The sequence below is a fragment of the Onychostruthus taczanowskii genome, unplaced genomic scaffold, assembly GCF_017590055.1.
Source record: "Onychostruthus taczanowskii isolate IOZ18803 unplaced genomic scaffold, ASM1759005v1 scaffold38, whole genome shotgun sequence".
NCBI lineage: Eukaryota > Metazoa > Chordata > Aves > Passeriformes > Passeridae > Onychostruthus > Onychostruthus taczanowskii.
Window position 1 is genome coordinate 13,764,730 of NW_024501237.1, and position 26,569 is coordinate 13,791,298.

Consider the following 26,569-nt stretch of genomic DNA (forward strand, 5'->3'; position numbering starts at 1 on the left):
GGGATGAACCAACGTACGTGGCTAAACATCCATAAGAAAGGACTCCACTGTCTGAGAGGGAAAGCTGTTCTATGGCTTTTTAATTCAGATGGAACCAAAACATTCAAATGCGCAGGAAAATACAATGCTGTACACAACGAGACAGAACGGCAGTGGTGAGAGTGGCTCCAAGAAAATAACATGCTGTACTTTGATCGCAAACACATCTTACTACTATTACTTATAATTTGGACTGCTAGCAAAAATCTGAAGAGGATCTGTCAGCCACATGATTCAGAAAGCTGTGTCATTCAGACCTTTGAAGCCAGTAAACTGAAGCATTCAATAGACAACCAACATCTGGTGGGGTTTTACAGCCCAACAGCAAGTCCATTTTGCAGGGGAGTGGGGCAAAGAGCCTAAAAAAAGGATTGAAACTCCAATAAGGGCAAATGCTCATGCCCTTGAGGCAGCTCCTGGGCAAGGAGAGGACAAGAGGTGAATAAGAGAAGCCACTGCGAGGGGGACAAGTCTAGAAGAGCACAGTAAAGAGGGAGAAGGAGAATGGTCTCAAGGGGAACATGCCTGTTTTCCTTCCAGCACAGCTTTGGTTATGAGAGAGGGCGCTCTGGAACATACAGGGTTTTGTTCATCCTGCACACGATCCAGGATATTTTTATTAGGTATAATATAGTAATTTCAAAAGAGTAAAAACATAACAATATCATGCTTTTCAGTACATTTTTTTCCTTTAAAATATGCCAGTTTTCTTGCACAAAACCCCAGGGAATATTGTTTTCATGCACCAGTCTCAACCTCAAGAAAGATCTACAGAGCACAGGCAGCAGTGCAAGGCCGAGTACAAAAGGATCTGGATCTCTAGAATACTGCATTATCAGTACCCCTGGTAATCAGAAATGCCTTTTGCTGTGTTTAATAAAAGGAGGAAAAACTTTTGACCTGGAATTTCAAGCTAACTTAGCAATTTTTGTCTTCTGACCCCATAGTCTCTGACCCGCGTTTCATTTGCCTCCAATGCCAGAGGACTTCCTCACACGGCTGCAGCCCAGGGCCAGACATCCAGTCTGATTTGGGCCGGATCTTTGGAAGCCTTATCTCCAGCCAGCAACTTCCCCTGCAACTACAAAGGGGACCTGGGCCATGGCTGACTCCCTGCTGTACCTCCATAAGAGACTACAAGGAGCAAAACCCATGAGCACACCTAACCTGTGCCAGATGGCTCAGGAGCCCTGCAGCTTCCTCCACCTGCGGGGTGGCCTCTTGCCCACACACCTGGGGCTAAAAGGAGCTCCCTCCTGCCAGCCATGACTTCAGAGCCTGTGACCATGCCCAGGAAACATAGACCAGAGTCCCAGGATGGTTTTGTCTCCTTCCTACTCACAACTTCAAAGGCTTTCCCTTTCTACTGCCAGGTACTGTGTGAATTTCTGGTAAGAGCAGCTGGCTCTGAACTGTCCCTCTCCTAAAGAGGGAGATGCAGGGAAGAGGAAAGGGAAAAGGCACATGTCCCTGAGGTGCCATGAGGGAGACACACCCATGTAACACCATCACGCAATGAGATAAAACTCCCTTCAGGGTATGAAAAAGCACAGGGTGGCAAAGGACAAGTGCAGTAGACAGGACAGAAATAATGTCCATTGGCCAACACCTGATTGATTCTAGGACGCATCTGGGAGCTGTGCTTGGTTTCCCTATTTAAATTTTCATGTGGCTGTTGGCCTAACTTGGTTAAGGAGGCTCAGAGACATGGCTGCAAAATATCCATCCTGCAGTGAATCTTTTTATGCCACTCTAGAAAAATGGGTGGTTTCTCCTCCTCACAGCTTGATCTTTTCTAAACCACAGGATCTTCACATGATCGTTCCTAAATCACACATTGCTACTTCTGAAGCTGCCTACTTTTTTACTTCAGTGGTTTCTCAGTTATGAAAAACTGAGGGCACAGTATTCTTTAGAGGTTATAACCATAAAAAAAAACAATCACTCCCAACAACTCAGCACTGTCAAAAGAAAGCCAACACCTCATCAGCTATTAAAACTGAAAAGACCAGTAATTTAACTTATTTATTAACTGGTTTTTGTATCAACCCACACTTTCCCTTTAATTCAATCCTTAATCTCCGGTCTCATTAAAGGAATAAATTGCCTTTCCAACAATGGGGAAACCCAAGTAGAACCCAAGGCTACTTGGTTAATTCACAAACACATCATGCTGCTGGGGGAGGAAAACACAGTGTCTGCAGCTTTGTTTATGCTCCTGCATGCCAGAGGATAGACTCAAAAGGTACATGCAATCCACAACCTGCAGAGTGTAATAAAGAATAAAGGACAGTGCTCCACACATGGAGTATGGATTACAAACAGAATCAGCTTCAGAAGACTCCTTAAAACATGAAAACTTGGAAAAAAAAATTCACACCCTCAATATAACTGAATTTGTCACACAGCTTTTCAGAATGCTCCCATGATTGGCAATTGAGGTCTATTCTGCCAATTCTTTATAAAGCAGGGATATTGTTTGCCTGTATGTGAGTTTGCAAAAATAATTTAAGTTCAAGCTGTTACTGTTAAACATCCAGTATTCCTAAAAAAACTACTAAATGTGCACTACTACTAAATTAGAATGTCAACTGTGAAGCAAAGTGGGGACTATTTCAGAATAATAAATGCTCAAAAAAGTGAACAGTAAATTCTCCATTAGCATAATTTTAGGAGGGAAAAAAGATAAGTAAGAAAGATTTACCAATAAAATACAGCACCTTTTTAACACTCAGGGTATGATTTTCAGAATTCTACTGAACTCCACAGAACTACTTCTCGAAAAGCCACACTGCTCACACAGAATAACAGCAATTAAAAACCAGCAGTAAAGCTGTCAGCAGCTTCCTTCTTATTCAGGCCACTGTGAATTTTGTCCTTAAGAACACGTCTGCACTGATGAGCAAAACAAAAAAAAAAAGCAAGTTGGGAATGACTGTACATGCTAAACAACCCCAAGCTCTGGAAGTGAGGCAGCACAGATCTCATCTTCCCCCACTGAAGCAAACACTCCCTTCTAGCAGGGACTCTGACCGGGGCAGGTGAACAGCCTGCTGCAGATTTTGGGTGTGAAACCTCTTTGTGATACGAAAGGGACAACGGCAGGTACAGAAAAACACTCACAATGAAGCACCTCTCAACTCTGAACTTAGCCTCGGGCACGGCAGGGAGTGTTTTGAGTTTTTATAAAGAAAATAAGGAGAATACCGACTGTTTTAACTCTCTCCTCTCAGGCTTGTCTACGGGCACATTGATGGCTATGCTAATTCTGTCGGGACACTTGTATTCCAGGATTAATGCTCCCTACCCTCTTCTGCTTGTATTTTGTACACAAAGAAAAGGGGAATTTTCATCTTGGAATTCAAGTGTACCTCGTAAAGAGTTACACTGGGATAGCCACCACAGGATCAAAGAACTTCCTTGGAGGATAAAGCCTTTATCTCCACACATTTGTTCTTTTCCTGTTAACTTGAAATGAAAAGGAAAGCCAAGACCAGCAGTTCTCCTGTCTGTTACTTTGGGAACCATTGGACAGCTCAGAGACTATTCAATCTATCATGAAAATTTTCTTTCTCATAAGATAACACAACTTTTTATGATCAAGTCATGTTGTTTCTGGGCCAAATTCACCCACAGTTTCCAGTGTAGACCCAGTAAATGCAAAACATCTGGGTGCATAAAACAAAGATTTGGAATTAGCCTTCTGAGTCTGAGAAATATCATGTTTATCTCCTCATGCTTATGGATTCAAACACTTTCTATAAAATTTTGTAAAACCACAACTTATTTTATAAATTCAGATGGTTGTGGGAAAGAGTTTTTTTTCCCATTAAATAAAAAAAAAAAAAAAAACACCACAAAAAACCCCACCCAATAAATACAACCAAAAAATGTTTTTCACAAATGTATCTCTAATTTGCAGTGGGAAACAGCTACTGTTTCATTCCATTAAAAGAGATGTTTGATTCTACCATAAACTGACAAGATAGAGATTATTTGTCACCGTTGCAGCTTTAATGCTGTAAATGTCATATCCATCAGATTCCTTCTGCAGCATCTGTCAGGAACTAAGACATTTACTAACACAGAACAGGATTTGCTTAGCTGGGCCTTAAGCTAATAGAAGTACTGAATTGTAAACAGGCAGTGCTTTAGGACAAAACATGTCAAAAGAGCAGAATTTAAACAATGACACATAAAGAAAAATGAAAAACCAATCACTTGAAATTAGACTCAAAACGTTTTTAGTCCTTGCTGCCCCCCACCATCAGCTACAATAAACATGAAGCCTAAAACCAATTGCAAAAAGTCACCTTTCATAGAAGGGGAAGCCTCATTTGATGCAATGGGTACAACCAAAGTAAGGGACAAAAGTGTTCCATGACCTAAAAAACAGGTTATTTTCTCAACTGCCAGTGGAATTTAAAAGGGTTTAAACATTAGTTATTTCCATAGGAAACTTGCTCATGGTTTCAAGCTGCCTGTGATTTCAAAGGAGATGACAGACTTGTTTATGTAGCTGTAGTTGCAGGCTTCCATGAAAACTCTTATGTTGGTGCTCCCTGATACCCACTGGTGCAGGCTAAATAATTAATAAGCTTGGTCTAAACTCAAACTTTCTTCAACCATTCAGCTCAAGTTTTAACTTTTTTTATTTCTACGAGCAACAGTAGCAGTCAGCTGGGATCCAATTTTCTTTGGGTTTTTTCTCTGTTTCTTTTTTTTTAATTAAGTACAGCAAATGCTGCACAGTCAAGCAGAAAAAATATCAGGGCTTTAAATAAAAAATATTTAAATATTTAACACTAAAATAAATATTTAATACTCTGACTTGTAGCACAGAAGTAAAAACGAAGAAGTATTCACAAATTGAAAATGCTCCTTCCATTCACATTACTTTCTGAGTAGATCAGATTAGAAAAATCAATGCTTACTTTAATGTTATTATGTTATGACAATATCCAGAAATGCTTCCTCTGCTAGCAAAAATAAGGAGTGTAAATACAAGCAATACAGCTCAATATCTGTAGAAGAAATATTGCCATGAAGAAAACAAAAATTACATTCTGAGAGGATGCACCTTCAAGTACATCTGCAAACAGCACCAAATGTCCACATCAACAAAAAAACGTATTTCAGAAGTCACCCTAACAAATTAATAGCCATCATCTCTGCCGTGGAATACATCCATAATATTCCTACCAGGTTTTTAAATAGCTGAATATCTCAAGTATGACAAATTCCGCAAAAGCTACAGTAGCAGGAAATAAGAAGTAATAAAGTAATTAAGAAATGAGATGCTTTACAAAGTGATTTTCATTCTGTGTTTCATTTTTGAAGCAAGGATTTAGCTGTCATTTTATTCTTCTCCAAGTATACGTATCCTACAGACCAGGAGAGAATCCATATAACTACTAATATAGTTTTCCTGACATTTACTTTTTCTTCTATCTTTTTTCTCCTTTCAGTGAGAGTCTGTGCTTACCCTCTAGAGAGGGGTAGCTGTATTTTCCTCTCCTGACAAATACATTAGTTCCATTAACACTGGCAGAGCAAGCACAACAGTCTTCTGTGTACCTTTATAATACGCATTGTCCCTAAGTACTTGTGGAATTAAACAGTAAACTTTACCCTCGGGGCTGTCTCCGATTGGAAGGCAGCCACTGGATACAGAATGTTTTTGCAAACAGGTCAATCAGGAAGGTTAAGAGAGCAGACAAAAAACCCCCAGATAGCTGAGAATAACCCCGCAGCCCTGCTGCCAACTTGCAGGAAACCCGCACCATATTTTAATGGATGTCATTACTTAAATCTCTTGATACTCTCATGCCAAAATGGGCAACTTCATTGCTATGGCAACCAAAGCAACACTGCTGCCCACTTGTGCCATCACAAGTCCTTTTCCTTGTCTCCCTTTGTTGTAACTTTAATTCACTGGGTATTGCAAGGAGGGGGAAGGAGAATTGGGGTGGCATCACTGCTTTTGTTACTGAAGAAACCACTTGTCCATTTCAGAAAAGGATCTGAATGGTCAAAAGACAGTGATAAAGTGAATTCAAACCATGATAGCTTTGTTTTAGTTAGCACTAGGGAGAAATAAGAAAAAAGAGTAGAAATTATAATATAAGAAAAAAAAAAAAACCAAAGAAACCAAACTCACCAGAAGAGTTTCAGAAAAAAACAGGAAGGTTTGCTATATGTAACATAGCAACCATCAGTTCAACGCAAGAAATACCGGGAAAGGGAAATCTGGGAAAGAAGTGCAGAGGTGAGGAGTGGACAAGAGTCAGTAAAGAAAGAAATGCAACTGAAGAAAATGCTGGAAGTGTGTAAAAGGAATCAGAGGAAAATAAAGCTTAGAAAAACACCTAACAGCTTTTACACTTGGAACAAGATACTAAAAATCAAAACCAAACCAAACAACTACAACAGCAAACAAATACACATCCAACACATATCAGTCCTCAACTTTCTGAATTTTGTTTTGCCAGATCTGAGACCACTGATACATTTTGGTCTGTTTTCACCAGAAATTCAAGTCTGTGCCAAGGCTAACAGAGCCAATATCATCCCCATGTGAATTATCCCGTGTCCACACTGGCAGTAACGCCAGTAAAGTTTTTAGCCCTTGCTTGCTGGGCATACTATTTCTTTCCTGCAGTAGGTTCTGTGGTATTTAATACACCAGAATTTCAGCTGCAGCCCTCCCAAAATTCAGCAGAAGTCTGTCAACAAGCAGAAGTACAAATTTATCAGAAGTTTCATTAGTTTTGCAGCTTCATGGAAGCTCCTGTTTTAGCTCTGGGAGGAAGGGATGTTGATGTGAAAAAGCTGATTCTATTTTGACTCAGTACATCTCTTTTCACTAATCAATTTGTAAAACCTGAGGTAGTAAACGACTACTGGAAATGGGACAGAATCAGAGAAAGCATTTTCAAAGCAAAGAATTGAAAAGGAAAATACAATATAATTGTGGATTTCCTTACCAAGGTGATTGATTTTGCCAGAAGTGACAAAATGAGAGGTAGCTGACATGAACAGGAAGGGTGGGACACACTAAGATGGAGAAATACAGTGCCAAGGAAAAGAAAAGAGAAGAAGAACAAAAAGAGAGGGAGGAAAAGCAGGCAAAATTTGAAAGCATGAAGTCAACAAAATGACGAAAGGTCAAGCTGGGAGCAATGTGAAATTCAGCCTTGAATAGGCCAGTGTTCACAAAAGGAGCAAGTCAGGAAAAAAAAGCATCATTAGTGGTGAAAAAGGGCAAGTTGTGGTTCAGAGAGAAACAATTGAGAAAGATTTGGAGGCAGAGGGGGGGAAACCCACACAGAGTTTGGTAAAGACTGACTCAAGTGAATGAACTGAATGAGTGATCAGCAGACGCCATCGAGGGAACAGCAAGATGGCTCCAAAAGGAAAAAAAGACAGCTTCCAGAGTCACTGCAATCTAGCTGGTTTTGACCTTGGAAATGGAGAATTTGTTTGGCACATTTGAGAAGAGTCTCAGATAACTTTAGGCGTTAGAGTACAACTTGACCTCCTTTAACAGGACATAATGACATAGTCCAATATTTTTTTTCCAAACTTACAAGAAGACAAAGTGCAAAGAAAGACTATGAAAAAAGTTTGTTTTGAAATAAATAAAAATACTTATGAACTTTGTATTATCACCATTATTGCTGCACCTCTAATGTTTCTAAAAACATTTTGCCACTCCACTGTTTTTAGCTTTGCAAGCAAACAATGATACAGACCATAAAGAGAAAAACAAACAGATTTTGAGTGTGTGGGGAAAAGGTGAGCACAATGACAATTATACAAAGTAATTACATTTATACATACATAAAAATGTAGTGTCTGAATTTCAGCATTCTGAGAAATGAAAGAACATGTCCTTCCACCAGTGCACTGAGCATCTGATAGGATGGTTCTGAAAGGACAATGCAATACCAACACAAATCCTTCACTCCCTCAGGTGCTACAGTCATCCAAAACGCAGTTTGTAACTTTCTCTCCAACAGGATACAGAAAAAGCACAATCTTTTATTAATCAGTTGACAAAGGAAAAAAAAGTTCCTGGCAAACACACCACTTTCCAGATGACAGTAACCCGTGCTTGAAACTTCTTCCATTTCTTTCCTCTATTTCTCTACAAGCCTGGCCTCTCTTACAGAGCCAGACCACAATGACCATAATAACATGATTACAGCACAGGACATAACAGTAATTAATCTGCTCCCATAAATTGCCCCAGTCTTCTATTCTGCATTTGGTAATATAGCAATTCTGTGGATTATCACGGGAAACTGCTATCTTCTGGAAGAAAACAAAATAATAAGACTAGTTCACAGCAGTGACTAAGCCATGAGCAATATTTTAGGAAGTGAAACTGCTCTTAAGCACTACTAAGTTCTTTTGAGTGTGTCACCTTACCCTTATTTCACAGAAACCTGATGAACTACATAAACAGGCTCTGGAGACAGGCAAGAAGACTGAGCAATGCTGTGTTATTCCCCAGAACAACATGCTTAGTTAGCTGTAAAAGAGGCAATTGTAAAATTCTAACCCAATTGGTTCAAATGTATCTTTTACTCTGCTTCTGAAGCATTTATTGATGTGCATTGAATACACATATTTAAGACAACCAAAAAGAAAAAAGCAGACAGCAAAATAACAGATGAGTAAAAGGTGGAATAGTTGAGGAGATTCTTAAGAAAGAGCTACAGCAAGAAGTTTGCGGCTAAGATCTAATTAATATTTCTACCTTTTTGTTCGCTTGTGAATTCAACATGGCACCTAAGCGTGTTCGAATTACAACCTGCTGCCATTGAGGTGGGCTTTCATCCCGGTGAGCTGCACTGCAGACACAAAGCCCCGTGAGGATTTCACTTCACTATTAATTAGTGTCTAACACTGAGAACGCCTTTCATCATCGGCTTGTATTGCCTTCAGGTGCCTATAAATTCCTCTCAGTCTTTATGTAGCACTTGTCTATCAGACCATGTCATCAATTTTACTGCAGGCAAGAGGCAGACACACCTCTTCCTGAGACACAGACAACACAACAATTACCACAGCCACTCTTGCATTATCATTTCATATCAGCTCATTGCCAACTGCTAATCACCCACGACTTGCTATGGAATACACGTAGCACTTTCCAGGCTCCCTTCACCTCACTGGTGCTGAGAGCTGCAAGGTTAAGATGGTCTCATCGTTGACTATGCCAAGCCTCCATGAAAAAAAAACAGCAGGCATTGCATGCTGTCTGAATAGAAATGAATAGCTAACAAATACTTATAAAAAAAACAATAGGGACTTCCAACTTTTTTTAACCAAGTCTGTGCTGCACTTGTGTAACTTATTTTGTTAAAGAAGAGGTGAGGTGAAATCATGTCTTCTCTTCTGAACAAAAAAAAAACCCAAAATTAAAAAACATGAGTATACCTATTCCTGCAGAAACCAGGCAGCTGAAAAAGTGGGGTAGGGAGTGCATAATGTTGAGGGTCAGCAACTTATTCTTACCTGTAGTTAAGAGAAATCTAAAGTTGCAACCTCCCCTCACAGCTGTTTGTTTAAACACGATGGTGCAGAGCTAACATGAGTGGCTGTTCACACCATCCCTGCCACCAACCCACTGTGAGATTCCTCACTGAGACACAACAGTCAAAGGAGAGGAACCAGCCAAAGCACTGGCTACCTGAAGGTGAAAATCCTTCACCTAAATTCACATTTCAGGCCTGAGTTCTGCCCCCAGCTAAACTCTGCACGTTGAAACAATGAGTAAAATGAGTTCAGGTAAATCACCTTCATGGCTCAAGTTAAGTTGTTCGGCGCAAGAGAACCACCCACTCATAATTCAGTTACTCCTCAGCAACAACTCCTGTCTCAGTGGTAGGAAAGCCACACAACCTGGGAACTTTGCAGCTTGTGATTGCTGACCCACACTTTCACCACACTGCTGTAGCCACGAGATGCAGCTAATTTGTGCTGCCAAACGATTTTTTAAATGGTATCACAAAGTATTTCAAGGAACTGAGTTCAATGCAATCTCTCACATCTTAGTAGTGATTGTGTCCCCTGCAGAGATGAAGCATCCTGCTGCTTTTCCATTTCCTGAAGAGCACACCCCAGTAGATATTCCCCTCTGGGTTCCCACTGCAAGAGGGAACAAATGCACACCATTGAATTATTCTTACGAAACACTTCAGCCTTCAAACTGCAAAATCTCACCCAAATGTGTATTTTGCTTGTCACTCCTTTTATTCTGTTTTCATAGGAAGGAAGTAATAATAAACAAATTACTGCACAAAAGCATGCGAGCTCTGGCAGGCAGTTTCAAAGCTATTGACAAAAACCAGTCTATTCACTGCAAGAGTCCTACTTTTACAATCTCTCTGATCAGGATGCAGAGGACTAATTCAATAGTTCCTGATGGAAAAATACCTAGTGGGCGTGTTCCATTTCCAGAGACAATGGTTTGCCATGCAGAGCTTTTCTCTTCCTCCATCCCTCTAGTCTCCTGCCTTTAGGTTTCTTTTTTGTTATTCTTAAAGATCTGAGGATTTTGTTCTGAAATACCACAGTAATACTTCACTTCCACAAAACCTACTTAAAAAAAATAAAAAGAAAAAAGGTGTGTGGGGGGAAGAAGCTTTTCAGGAAGGCTAAATTCTATTTAGTCTGGGCAGGCTGCTTCCCACAGACAAATCTACATTATGTGGACCACATATGGTAGTGAATGTCAGAAAGAATCATGTTAATCAGTTCAAAGAGAATGAGGTCTAACACAGGACTCTAAGAATTTCAGATTTTATTCTGGACTAACAGGCTAAACACAGCAGACTGTGCAGTAAGTGCTGCTGAGTCCACAGCCATCCACATGCCAGCTGAGGACTAACTCTCTGACATTAGCAAGTCCATTTGCTCCCTGCTCTTCCAGCTACGACAAGGCTTTTATACAGGAGCCACCAGGCACATAAAAGGAACATGTGAAAACTCATAGCAGAGACCACATCTTCCAGTGTTTGCATCTCACAATAGCACTGACCACAATTACAGTTTCATTACCATTTGCAGGCCTCTGACAAAGCAAAATTTCCATGTTTTATGCAAAGCTATTCCAGTCACGGATTAGAATCTCATTAAAACAACACCCTCATTGTCCTCTCTAGCAGCATTGTTTGTAAGGAATGGAAGAACTATCCATTGCAGTTTATTTATCAATATTTCTCTTTGGCTCCCAAAGGGATGTGCCTGCTCTCCCTTTGCAACTGAACTTAATTGACAAAGTAGTCTGAGTTTTAAGGTCATATTACAGGTCTGAGCCCAAATTAGAAGTCCTCTCTCATATTTCTGAAAGCTGTTCAGTTAATTTGTTTGGTTTGGGGTTTTTTTGGGTTTTTTTCTCTCTTCTTCCTCTTCTCTGGAACTTTAATGCTCTTCCAATTAAAGTATGTTTCTAGCCATAGTCTGTCCTTTCCTTGGCTCTCCAGGACACATTCTCTGGAAGGTGTTCCAGAGCCCTTTCACAGTGACAGGTGTTCTGCACCTGGTGAGCCTCACCTCTCTGGAGAAATGTTTGCAACCACAGCATCTACATATTCAGCCACAGGGGTGGGCAGGCAGAAAAGGCAAACGTAGCAACAACAGAAAATAAAGAATTCTACCAGTACAAAGGCCATGGCAGACCCATCATCCTGGCAATTTTCCTAGCATGTCAGAGTTAGAAACACTGAAGACATAAAAAGGCATTTTCTAAACGGTTGTGCATAATTTTGAGATTGTCTTCTTTCCCAATATCCTCATAGATCACCAGTGAGACTCTAACACAGAGGAGTGGTGGTCATGCAGCTATTTCCATAGCATTACTTGTGGGATTTTAGACAATTTTATGTGGATGGAAAACTGTTTTGGCCATTTGGTCATTTCAGAAAATGGGCCTGAAAAACAGCCCTTATACAACCACATATGCAGTGATTCTAAAGAGGGGAAAACCTGTCCTTCTATTTAAGATTACAGTAATTGGAGCTGGCAAAATTTAATTTATGTTTCTAATGACCTGTGATACAGAAGGAAAAATATGTCATGTGGCAAAATAATACCTGTCAGTGGAGATATCAGCATTAGGTGGATACAGAGTAAGCTACTTGCCACTTGGAACCTGTGGGGACATCCCAACATACTGCACCACCATCAGCTCTTCTCATTAGCTAAATCAGACCCGTGACTTCATTACCAGAAGAAAAACTAATTTACTTCATGCCACACTATTTTCAGATTGATTTTTACATTCCCTTTGCTGAGAAATCCAATGTTCAGAGCTCTCACAATCACATCTCTGCCCTCCAAACATGCACACGTACACACACCATCAGAGGACTTTTTCAGCTTTTCTTTGTTTCAACACCAATCTGGATGGAGAAATAACAAAGCTCACTCCTCCCTCCCTCCCAAAATGATCTGCTTTTAATCACAAGTAACATTTAAAACAGACATTAGAAAGGAGATGCTGTCCCTTTATAATTATGGAGCTTGATAATTACCTGGTGACTTGTAACAGACCCATTCTCAATGCATCTTCCTTCCTCTCTCCCTTGATAATGTAATCTAATCTCTTGGCTATGCTTTCATCTGGCATCCAGTGCTGCACATTGTTTATCAAACAACAATCTTTTCTTAGGTAATGACAGAACAAAGGCAAGGAAGAGCAACTATGGTAATACTACAGCACTTACCACTTCAAAAGTAACTGAACCGGTATAATTTACACTGCCTTCCTGCTTCTTCTCCTCTTTTCCATCCAGTAGTATCTCCTCTGTGCAATACCATGACTTGCCTCCACCCTTTGCTGGACACTCTCTATACCTACAGCTTACAGAAGCTGTTGTGCAGAATGTCAACAGTGGAAGTCAAAACTAAAAACACACACAGAAAGCTGAGATATTCCATGTATGTCTTTATACTTAAAAGCACAGACATTTTCTATGACAAGAAAATAATGTGCCTCAAGTTCCTTTCCTGTCACTAAGTCTTAGCAGTAACATGCAATGACTATTTAAACATAAATTTTAGTCTCTCAATAGCACATTCAGAAATCCTGGTAAGACTCTAAACATAAATTTCTCAAGTTTCTTTTACACCTCAACATTGATGAGAGGCCAGGATGCAGAAGCTTTTGCTTTGGATTTTCTGGGGCCAATGACCCTGTTTTCTAAAGATGCCTGTACTTCATAGTCCCTGTGTGCCTTAACTTCAGTAATTCCTCACATCCACAAACCAAGTCAGGATGAGCCCTGCAACAACCCACCTGTGCAAGGTTCAATACAACAACTATGATGTGGTGAAGAATGAGGACCCCAAAACCCCAATATTTTGACAGTTCACAACTACAAGGACAATCAAGGGCAGCACAGCACTAAAAAAAATAAAATCTGCCAACAGCAATTAGCAGCTTGGAATCAAAGGCAGAAACAGCTGGGTCCAGCTGTATAAATGGTATCTGCATATCTAAAACAGCACTAATCACTGAATCCCAAGCCTGATCACTCTCATCAGGGGTCTTTAACCACAGCAAAATGTAAAACAATTACAAAATGGATTCAAGTAAAGGAAGACGCAGATGACGATAAGGTATGCAGATATAATTAGTACAATATAAAACTAAGCTTTAAGATTTCTATATCAAAAGAAATTGACTACATGCATTATTATAAAAGAAAGCCTTCAAGTATAACCCTCAGAGTCACACCCTTGTATTTATAACTCATTATCAAAGCATGATAGCTTTATGGTGCGTGACACTGACCCAAACTAATACTAAGATAATGATAATGCACTTCCCCTGTGATTTGTACAGGGAACAGGCTCAGGGAGAAAGTCCATCTTCCCTAAGCATAATTTGAAGCACACAGCTCTGGTGATGCTTTCTGAAGACACAGCACAACCACCTACTTAAATAGCTATGAACCAATGAAGGACTGAGGTTAGCAAGTCAAAAACCACAGAAAAATGTGGTTGTGTGGGTGTGAGGATGCTGCCAAGGTGTGATGCTGTTACAGTCTCTGACTGAAAACACTCATCTTTAACAGACAAATCTGGTCAAGGCCAGAGCTAAAGGAAGAGTACATGGGGTAACAGCATGCCAAATCAAGTGTGGGATTGGTATATTCTTCCATAATACATTACAAAATACTCACAATTTTTTTCTTGCTTACTTTGTGACGTGACAAAACAAAGTTGTGAAAAAAGGTAATTATTATCCTTCATCACAGTATGATTTCAGAGGCCTTTGCAGACATGCACATGGCTACATGCATGTTTAGGAGGACAAGCCAAAAAGACTTAGGTGAAAGCTTTGCTGATAGAACAGGATGTAACAAAATGAATACCCAAATAAATAACTCACAGAACTCCCGCCGTGGGCAGGGGAAGTTGCAGTGACACAGAACAGGTGTGGAGCTTCAGCTCAACAGCCACACACGACTTCCCATTAGAGACCCATCGCTTCTGGGACCACTGACACTTCTTCTGTCATGAGGGTCAGGCTGGAGGTGAGGGGAGCTGTGCCACATCCCATCAATCCAGCACACAAAACCTGTCTCTTTACATTTGCTGTAGGAAGAGACCCTACACGTGCTGTCCTTTCCATGCTTTCCTGCTCTGGCCTCTTCTGCTTAAGGCAGGGAGGAAAAAAGGGATAAAATGGGTCACTCTGAGAAGCTTTTAAATAAACAGGATATATCCTAGCCCAAGGATGCTAATCATATAATTTCTTCCCAATCACTTGCATAACAGCAGTGAATACTTAGATGGATTAGGCTGTTCCTAATGGTATTTATTGTTAAGCAGATGCACGACCCAGTCAGGATAGCAACAGGGCTGTAATTTGGCTTTAACATCCTCGCACCTGAACCTTGCAGTACCATCCCATCATAGCAATTCCACCTAGTTTCCCCCTGGCAAAATAGTGGGTCATGACAAGGAATCCAGGATGATTCAAACCCAATTAATTCATGTACCAGTTGGATTAATGTAGCCCTCAGACTAAATACATTTCTCCATACCCCATGGGGAGCAGCTCTGCTGTTTTTGCCACTGTATTGTTTATCAAAGAGAAAAATAAAAATTGCTCACAGCAATCTCTGCCATACAGTGTCATTGCCTGGTGTACCTCACTCAGATCCAGTTTATCTCTCACCATCTCTCAGCCAGGTCAGACAAACACATGGAATGTCTTGCTTTGAAGACAGCTGGCTCTCCAATAGAACTCTAGCTTCTCACACTGCTGCAGATAAAGAAATAGTTTCTACAAGCAGCACTGCCAAACCATCTGTCAATCAGAAATGCCACAGTTCTTACTAAGTACTCACGCCTTGTCCAATGCACTGGTTGGATCAATAATAAGCTCAATTTTGGAGCACTTGCAAGTGTTAAAGTAACTCTGCACCTGTTTTTGCATCTAAATCCATGGCATTTTAGCAGCTCCAGCTTCAGGTCATCCTTGGGCAGAGCTGACAGGGTGGGAAGGCAGCAGACACTCTACAAGGGCTCTGCAGCTGCAGAGGCAAAGGGGAGGGAGGAGAGGTACCCAGAGCACATCTTCAACTCCCTCCCATAATTCCATAATTTAAAAAGTCTCTTAGTGATGAAAAAATTTCCACAAACTCCTCCTATCCAGCAAATCCCCGCTACTCCTTGCAGCCTATATCATTGCCAATAATTCCTGGGAAGCATAAAGGTTAACAAATCTGCAATATTTTTGGACAGCTCTTGGAAAAAGACAAACCAGGAGTAAATCAAAGCTTTATCAGCCACTGACTACCCCACTCTATAAGAAAATGGCATTAATTAATGGTCTCATTGCTGTTTCACACCTTCCTTACCTTCTGTAATGAAATCTTAGCACAATCGCTACCTCTATTTTATTATAAAAGTCATACTATGATTTTACAACAAGAGAACACTTATCAGTTAAAGTGTGTGGTTTTAAAAAATTCAAATTGTAGTTATTTTTTCAGTTTTCTAAGAAAGCACTGTAACAGCTGAATAGGGAAAGGTTATTTTAACCTCCAAAGGCTATTGTTCCCTTTTTTCTCCCAAAAATTGTCTGGAGCCAGACAACACAGGGCTGCTGTGCCCTGGGCTAGAATGGAAGGGGGAGGTATGATAGGAGGGGGGTGCCTGTTTACAATTACTCCATTCCTGTTTTTAATTAATCTTTCTGAATGACCAGTAAGTACTGGTTTTGTTCTTTGGAACAAGGGAGCTATTACTGGAGGACTAAAAAAAGGAAGGAAAAGGGAAAGCAAACGGAAAGCTGCCAAACTCCAGGGCTTTTCAAGCACTTCAGCTGCATGTCCCAGAGGTAATCTGCTCCACAGGCACAAGGCTGTCCCCATACATTTGCAGCCTCTTTTCTTCCTCTCCCTTGACATGCTAAAATGAAACAGCTGAGATAAGGGGGAGACAAGAGATGGAGCTAAAGTAAGAATTAAGAGATAGCTACTAAAATATGAAGAATTACATTATTCCAGTTTGAGTAATTAGAACTTAATCACATTTGGCTACTACTGACACTTGCAAGCCAGAATTCCAGAACCATGTAAGGGGAGTGTCACTCTTGCACCATCATCTGCCTGCCCTGCACACCATCTGATAGTTATCCTCCCCAAGAACCTGCCAGTCCATACAGCTACCACTAAGCCAAAAAAACAGTTCACCATGAAATCTGGATTTCTGAGGGTTTTTTTGTAAGGCTGCAATGCATCAGACCTTCTTCAAGAGCAGGCTGGATGGCACTCTGAGCAACCCAGTCCAGTGGATGGTGTTCCTACCTTGGAACTAGATGATCTTTAAGGTCCCTTCCAACCCAAACTAGGCCATGATTCTATGATTATTTTAGATACCATAAATTATGTATTTTAGATTTACTTCTTACCATATCTTGATGAAGCACTGTCATTTCTTACAAGGACAAGGAGGAGTCAGTTTCAAGATGAACCAAAAAGTATTGTAAGGACAGTCAACATATTTTCATTCAACAAAGTTTTTTCAAAAAATTATATGGCACAGACATAGAAAAATGGCACTACATTGGGGTTTTTTGTGTGGTGTGGTTTAAATATTGTATTGACACAGATTTAAAGAAAGTGCCTTACAGCCACAGTTTGAGTAAGTTTGCAACTACACCAAAATTATGAGTGAAACCATCACATACCTCAGTAAATTACCAAGTTTTTCTACATGCATTACTGAACCTGACATCAATCCACTTTATTGTAAATGTTGCTTAGAAGAAAATAGTTTTCATCTAATCATCAGAAAAAAAAAGAAGTGCAGCCCTCTCTGACTTGCTAAATGGCAGTCCATTTATAAAGCTGGCTGGGGGTGGACAGTTTCAATTAGTTAACTGTTCATCATCTATGACATTTGTTTATTTATAAAAGGCACTGTTCTGCTACTGTGTATGAAACTATCCAAGTTGCACAGGGATGTTTGAAACCATGGCTGGGACTCACCTGTCTGTAGTACTGCTCCTTACTGCACCATTTTTGTATCTTCAAAAGCTGTCAAATAGATCTGGGGGCATAAAAATGCAACTTGTATATGCCTATACTCTGTAGGGGCGTTTGCACCTACAAGTACATGTTAATATTCACCTGCTGTATACAGGGCAAAGAGAGCAACACTTCTGCATTGCTTTTCTGCTTGCCTATTCACACTGAAAGAGTTTTTATTTTTGTTCCAATTAATTGACAGCATGGTGACAAATCAACCAAAAAAACCCCAGTTTACCTTTGGAGTAAAGTGTTGGATTTTTTAAAATGCAACTATAGTATTATTTCTACTTCTGTGATAAGTAGCAGTAGCAAGATGAAGTTTTTCTTGAAAAAAATTAACTGGCATGCACACGTGGGATTCCTACCCTATAAAAGTGAAATAATATGTATTATTTTGCATTTTGATTAATCCCATGTGTTTTTGCTACAGCTCACCATGAAGGATTTGGCAATATTTCCATAGCCAACATGATAAAACCAATAATAAAAATAAAATAATAATAAAAAAGCTTGCAACAACATATTCCCTCATAAAGAACTGTATAAAGCAGAAAACTGCTCCAAATTAGAAAATGAGCAACCACTATTATACAAAAACTACCTATGTTAACGTGTCATTTCACACACACCTTTGTCAGAGAAGAAATATTACTTAGGTCCTCTCCATCCTTCAATCTGAGCATGTACTTATATGTACTTAGAACCACTATGACTCATCTGATGACAGAACTTGCATTATTTACACTTTTATATATAACAACCACATTTTACCTTTCAGGTTCCTTGCCACGGTGACTGGAACACATATTTTCCTTGAGAGGCAGCATATGACTCAAATCCAGATGAGCAAATTACCACACATTTGCTGAGCAAATGAATAATGTGCTGTGCAAAGGAAGAGTTACCACAACTTTGCTGCTGTTTGTGTGTCAAAACCTTCAGCCTCCACTTGGTGAGGACCCTCCAAACTCCAGGAAGCAGAGTGTGAGTAATATAATCAACTTTAAGGACTCAGATTAATTTTAAAACACAGACATGACAACACACATTTATATAACATTTCTTCTTAAAATCTGGATCATTTCTTTACCTGAGGAAACAGAAAATCCCTTGTGTAATCTGGCTAAGATGCTTACCTCAGTGACACTGCATGGCAGCGATTGCTATGAGCCATTTTTCTCTTTCATAGCTTTTTGAAGTCGGTTCTTTCATTAGCCACTTACCACCATTAGTCACCAGGTAGTAGTTTATCCACTCAGTGTAATTATCTCCTTCAACTTACAAGGAATACAAATAGATATTTTTATTCCATCTTTGTTCCCCGTTCACTTTTGCCTTCTTTTTAATTAGCCAAGTTTAAAATTGTAATGATAAAAGCCATGTTCCCTTATCTGAGTGGCAAAACTCCCTGAAGGACTGATGCCGATCTCTGAGCCTCCCCCACAGCTCCATGTGGGCACTGGCCACATTGTTCCATCTCAGAAAAAAGCATCAAACTATTTTTATATCATGCCCATACTGCTCAGCATATATCTTAAAATGCTTTGTTTGGGCTTTGATTGTTGCTGTACTCAGAGCAGATATTTTCACTGGCACTGGGCCATCCATAAGTAATCCCCCAAACAAATACTTTGCACTTGGGAAATCTCTGGCAGGACCCTGTAACACACATACACACGCACACACAGGAGAACAAAACCAAGCTGCAGCTGCTCATGCAGGTCTGGTTAACTCCCAGCATCTGCCTTTACAACCTTAAAGTGTCTTTTACCAGGTTCTGTGCAGGTTTTATTTCTGAAGCTTAAAGGAAGCTATGTGCACGGAAAAGCAGAAAGTCTATCCCATGGCACACTGCTGACAGCAGGGCAACTTCGGGTCCTCATTTCTTGGGGCTGGCAGGGACAGGTTTTTTCCTTTACAGTGCCCAACGTGATGTTGGTCCATCAGTATGGGTCCCAGTAGCCTTTTTGAATTTACCAACATAAATTGCCAATCCCCAGCCTAGACACTTCCCATCTGGATGATGGGAACAATTTGTGGTAGCAGGAGGATGTTATTCTGTGCAGAGAGACCAGCCACCCGAACACCCTACCACAGATAAGTAGCCTGTGGATTGTACTACTATTTGCAAGGCAGCAGTGAAATTATTTCTTTTAAGACTTGGCTTCTTTTTCTGCCCCTGAGGAGGAATGCGGTGCAGTGGTTACCAGCATCACAACCAAACACAGACTTCTCTCAAAGTCTGGGTGACTAAATGGATGCTATTTAAGAGCTCTGGTGCAGCTACAATTAGACCTCTGCTTCTCCACAAGCATCTAATATGACCACAAGCAACATCTCAATCATGTCATTTTGCAAACAGGGTGAGCGCTCCCTGCTTGCCTTCTGTCTGCAGTATTGTGCCATGACAACCATAAAATCCAAAGAGCTAACATCCACTCAGGAAACTAAGATTTTTCTGATCTTTTTGTCCTTTTCTTTGCCACAAAGCACAGCAGGGGGACCTCAGAATTCCCAGCTCTTTCCTCTCCCCAAGCCCAAAGTCCAGCTTCGTGCTTTGCAGACATCATGGACGATGGAGCTGCAGCTACTCAGAAAGCAGTATGTTGTCCAGACTACCCAAAACACAGAGAACATGCCTGCAGAACTTTGTGATAAGATGATTAAATTTGCTGAGCAAATATATTTTCCATAGCCAAATCTAGGTGAATCCTTCCAGGGAAAGCAATCCTCCTGTTTGGATCATCACCAATGCTCCAAAGATAAAGAGCCTGGAGTTTTTCAGAGACTTGATTTAATCTAGACAAATTACGCCCTTATTTTTCTTTTTTTTTTAATTCTCAGAATCATCTGCAACACTGTCATGAAACCTTAAAGAGACAAGAACTAAGAGCAAGCCCAGAATGTTTCAGTCAGGGTGGTTAAGGCTGGACATTATTTCTTTAGGGGTATATAGGTTTGGTACCACAGCAGTCAAAGAATTGGAAAGAACTGAGGCACCTTTTTTTTTTTGGCCTTGCTTGGCTCACATCATTCAGGGAAAAGGTACAGCTACATCAGCAGAAAGTCTCCACCAGAGCCTTCTGCCAACTCAGAGAAATGCAGCTCTTGGACATTCAACTACACCAGCACTGTCACAAATGTGCAAACCTTATCAGCAGATCAGACACGAGCAGAGCTTCAGGCAGGCAAATCAAAACTCATGCACAGGGGAGATGTATTGCCATTTCTGGGAATTTAGGTTTACGTGTCATTTGATTTAATTTCTTCTCAGTTGAGGGCCTGTACATGTAGCATTGCTACTGCTAGCAATTGCCAGCTGACACTTCTCTGGGAAGCGTATCTTGTGTGGAGATTAAAGAGAAGGCAGGAAACAAGGGTATCTTAAAAGGAAATTCCCTACATTTTTTTCCCCCTCTCAGACTATAAAACAGGACAAAGATGATTTCAGGATTAAACACACATTATCTTTGCAGTGTCACTTACAGACCAGGTGAAAACTGAAGTGAAACTGAGAGCACAAAAACAAGACTGGGGTTTTTTCTACAGTACTTGCATCAAATACGTAAATGTTGAAAATGTGTAAAGCTACACCTAGCAGCTTTAATTTGAAGGAGAAAAAATATCCTCCCATTTGTTACTTTTTCTACACATTTTAGAATTCAAGAAACCACTTCACACATCCTGGAGAGCCTACATCACATGATAAAAACTAATTAAAAGGTAAAGAAAATAGAACCAGAGATTCAGCCCAGTGTCAATTTTGTGTAACTTTAAAAAAATAAACATTAAATATAAACATTTTCAGACCCTCTTTAACAGAGGCTAAATATCTTCTATTAATTTCAACATTCATGTAGAAAAAGTTGCTATTACTCTTATCTCTAATATTTTTCTCTTTCTCTAGAGACTCAAAATAAATTTCAGAACTAACCAGATGGTCAGTAAGCATTAGCAAACAACTTTTGATAATAAAACCTAATTAGTTCTGACCTGATCTCCATCATGCATTATCAGCTTTGGCCATCATAAGAACTTTGCAGTCCCACAACCACTACAGACAAAACTTGGACACAAAGTCTGGTGGAAACCTTCACTCCCTGGGCTCCCCATGGCCCCCGGATTTTTTGCAAGTGACTTTAAATGGGACTAAGAGACATATAAGGAAATTTGTACTTGCATTAATAGCTCGTTTGTATGAAGTTTTCACTTCCTTTTAACATTAACACATTCTGCAGATTTGCTATTCCATGTGACAGTATTTCAGGCTTCCTGGCAGAGCACTCCAGGTGCAGACAAGATTCCTTGCTGAAGCCACAATTTTCCCTTTATGCTTTGCTACAGCCAATTCCAGCCAGAATAACATAAAGCAAAGAAACAAAACCATTGCAGAGTTGTCATTTAAAAACACTGATTTTTAAAAGGCTTTAGGGGTATCATTTATGAAACACAAAGAGATTTCCTTCTTTAGCAGTGTTCCAACACATTACTCTTTCGTGCTCACTCCAAGACATGAATACACTTGCCTAAAATGTCAGTGAGGTATTTATACAAAGGCAACTCTTCAGAAACCTATTATTGTGAATACAAAACAGGAAGTACAGTAATTCCACCAGTATATGTTAAATAATGCTCAGTATAAACTGTGCTCTTCAATTAATAGGCAGTGTTAATCCCTCCAGGGAAAAGGGAGATGTGAAGTGTGAACTGAAAATACTGACTCATGATAAAACCTGTGAGTATTTTTCCCACAAAGTGTTTTGTTTTGTTGGTTTGTTTTCCATTAGGGGGATTTTCTCCCTCTCGCCTCCTAATAGCAGACAAGAGAAAACAGACAACAGAATTTGCAATATAAATGGAAAAAAAAAGAAAAAGCAAAGGTTGAAGTTCAATGACATCGTAGAGTGAAAAACATGAAAATATAATAAAGCAATAGTACAATAAATGCATAATGATACCTCAAACCCTACAACTCCTTTCAGTTCTCATGCTTTCCATAACTAAGCTTTGGAATAACTGTGTTACACAGAAGGTACAGCTCTAGAAAACTACTCCATCAACAACTTAAATACTGCTGTACTGGCTTGCAAATGTCAAACTATTTAGAATAGGATGTAAATAAAAAGACCATATAATACTGAAAAATCTTCAGCCACTTAGCTGATATTCCAACAAAAAATAATTAAACTACAAGTAGAAAGCAGGAAAAAATATCTTTCCTTTTAAGCATTAACCACCATGAATTAAAGAAACATGTGATTTTTATTTTTTTAAAAATAAACTAATTAATAAAAAACCCATATTCCATAGTGAGACAGACACTCCAGGTGTAAAATCTAAGCTCTTTCCTTACACATGTTGAATAAGAAAATATTTTTAAATAGACACATCTCTAGAACACTAGTGAGACAAACTAATCAGCAGTTTGCTCTTTTCAAAACACCCACAGAGGCTTTAAAAATATAAATTCAAGAGCTTCCCAAGTCAAATGACCTGAAAACAAATAGCCTCTGCAAATCCCAGACAGAGAGAAATCAAAGCTCCTCTTTTGTAAGGTCTGGCAAACCTGTATCTATTTACACATGTGTAAGAACATCTCTTCTGACACAACTCTGCCACAGAGCCTCTCTTCCCACTTTCTCCTACAGGCACAGGATTTGGAAATCTCCATGCAAGCTAAGAGATGGAACTTTGGTTTGACTGCCATCTGCTGATCCCAAGTTCTGGGAACCTGAAGAGTAATTTAAAAATATGTGCACAAAACTTCCAAAATGTTCAGTGTTTCTTCTTCCAGTTCTTGGTAACAAAGATATTCTCTAACTAGAGAAAACAGGTGTCTTTGTTTAAAGAAATATAACTAGACCAAGTGTCCAGATATATAACATCCTTTAGCTAATTTTCAGACAAGCAGACACAGCAAATTCAATACTTTTATGCACATGAGTAAAATGACTGTTGAAACAAAAGCATGTAATGCCTAGGACCATTGTAACAGTAAGAAACAGAGAATCAGGTGCAACAGCTGCTCCTTAGAGAATAGGGAATCACAGTTGAAGCAACTATTAAAAAACCCAAGGAAAATACAGAATAATAACAGACTACCCTTATATTCTTCCACAAGGGAGAACACCACAACAACCCACTTTACCACAAAAATACTCAAAATTATAAAAAGTCTTTGTTTCATGGTACCCCAATAAAACACATGCACAAAAGAAAGCAAAATCACCTTCAGGACCCTGACATTTGTGATTTTATTTCCTCCAAGATAGCATATACTTGGTGAAGGGCTGAATGATGTGAATACACCAACCACCTCTTTGGAAGAGAACACACTGTGGATGAGGATAGGACTTGAAGTGGGTTTTTTTAAACCCAGAATGTTTATCAGTACAAGCCAACATTTAGACACATCGCTACTGCTCAAAGCTGAAATTGAAGCAACAAGATTTACTCTCATGTTCCATACAAGAACATTTCTTCTGGCAAAACCAGCTTTATCTGGTGCACCTACAAAAGATGGCTGTGCAGCCTGTCCATGTGCAGGAAGTTATTAGTCCAGGGCATCAGGACCATCTGGCTGAGAAAGCATTTTCACTCTCTCCCTCATCTCAGGTGGGGTTGGAAGAACTCTTAGATCCCACAAAAATTTTCTCTTTTTTTTTTTTCCTTCAGCAAAGGTTTGCTCTTTCACTCCATTATTATGTAAGAAAAGTAGAAAACCAAAGGATTTTATTAATGATTTAGGTATACTATATAAATATGTTCTATAAACAGACAATGTTAAAACTCAAAGGGGTTAGAATTGCCAAAACAAGCCTTGTTTCAGCCCTGTTTGTATGCATGGTGTATTTCTGCCTAATCACATACTGACTTTAGTCACCCTTTTCTAGTTTCTATAACTCCAATTCCGCAGACATTCGAATCCACACTGAATATTAGAGTAAGGCATATACATAAATTATTCCAGTGTCAGAAAGAAATGCAATCCTTAGCTTACAGGTAAAGAAAACTGTTAGAGCATGAAGGAGTTCCAGGTTAAGATTGTTTAACATCAGTATTTTTTATATTATTTGCATCAGAATTTTTATGAGAATAAGATCCACATTAATCAAATGTAAACCCATGAAAATCCTACCACAGAATGAAAACAAAAAACCAAAACAAACCAGGCTGCCATTTGAATAATGAGTTTGCATTTCTCTGTGAGCCCAAAACTTCAGGTGGCCAGCCAGGTACACAAATTCTGGAGATTCTGAATCAAACCACAACTTTTCTTCTCTTAGAACAGTACTAATTAAAACCATTTATTTCCAAATATCTTCACTGTCTCAGAAGGTTAATGGTTCCAATTAATATTTCTCCTTTTTTAAGAGCCCACATTATTTATGTTCTGTCACAGCATTGCTGGCAGATGACGTCAAAACATGCCTTTGTTGTGGAAATGTGTCTGTTTAAACAGTTTCTTTATTTGTGATGTGGCATCTCCTGTAAAATGCACTCTGTTTTCACATGAATAACAAAGGCAGGACAGAGTGCTATTATCTACAAAGCCAGTAAATGGTCTTGTACAAGTCTTGCACATGATCTAGAGCCTTCCGTGGTGGCTTCTTTCCTTTCTCTGCTCTGTTTGCTGGAAAGTAATAAAAAAAAAAAGTAACCCAAAAAAGGAGGAAACACAAGACTTCCCCTTCAGCCATAATTCTGAAATCCCTTCACACACAGTGGGGTCGCACAGAGGGAAAACTTTCGAGCACTGTGAATGTTAATCAGCAATTTCTGGAAAAACAGTGACAGAACTGCACGTAACGCCTCAATTACAGTGCCTACAGCAATTACAGCTCTTTCACTTTGTTTCCATCACTCTTGCTCAGGATGCACAGAGGAGACAGAGGCCTTCAATAAGAAGGTGTCAGTCTTCTATAGCCAGTACACTGCCACAACTGCAGCAAGAAGCACAGCCTATTTCCACGTCACTGATTCTTTGCACTCTTCCATCCCTTGACAACACTTTTTTCTGGAGAGCAGGCAGACAGTTGAAGCAACATCATAAAATCCCTCCCTGCTGGTACACAGAATCAAACCATCATTTAAGAGTGACATCCTCTGAAGCCAGTCCTTCTGGGTGAAGAATAAGGATTACACTGCAGCTCCCCTGGGAACTGTATTGTTTCTAAGTACAGGTGGGGCAGCTCAGAGGAGCACAAGGAATAGGAATCAATGGGGAAATCTAGGATGAAGTCAAGTTGCATTTCCTCACACCCACTCAAATGGAATTGTTAGTGCATGGAGACAACAGAGAAGCTCAGATATCAGATCAAACTAGTACTTAAGCACTAAAACAGGTATTTAAAGACTTTAACACACTTCAGTATTAAATGCATGAAAGAACAGTGTTTCAATTTTATATATGTAAAAAAGAGAATTTTGTAAGCTAGCAGAGGGTATTTACATTACTCAATAAAACTAAAATAAATGGCCATTTTATAGGTGCAGGAACATGTTCCAAGGTGTGTGTTTGCCAATTACACACACCCCACATGCTGACTGATGAACACACACACCCTGGCATGTGTTCTTGCTTACATAGCTCACGTGCCTCCCTGTTAAGTAATGGAATAAGACTTGCCTTGCAAACTGGCTAACACTGCCTCTCCTCGCTCAGTGACTTCTGCAGAAAGCATTCACCACTAAGAAAAACAACCTCTGAAGCACAGCAAAGCTCTCTGCAGTCTAAAGAAGATTCACTCTTGTCTGCAAGAACCAATGATGTGATCCCTTCATTTTCTGTGCCACTCTCAGGAATGTTTTCCCCCAGACCGGGCTGGCACACAGCACTTTTCTTGTGCATTGCTGCATACTGTAAAGACATAGCCCTCCTTACAGATTGCTTTTTTCCCTACCACCTAGTAAATCTCAATGACTGCCTGTTTCACTGTTTTCCTCTTTATAAACAGATAGGCAGGTTC

The 26,569-nt window shown here is 39.7% G+C and overlaps 1 protein-coding gene across 1 annotated transcript in view; it reads right to left on the minus strand.

The window, feature by feature from the left end:
- Window positions 1–26,569, minus strand: part of SPATA5 (spermatogenesis associated 5) — a 162,467-nt gene that overhangs the window by 76,534 nt on the left and 59,364 nt on the right.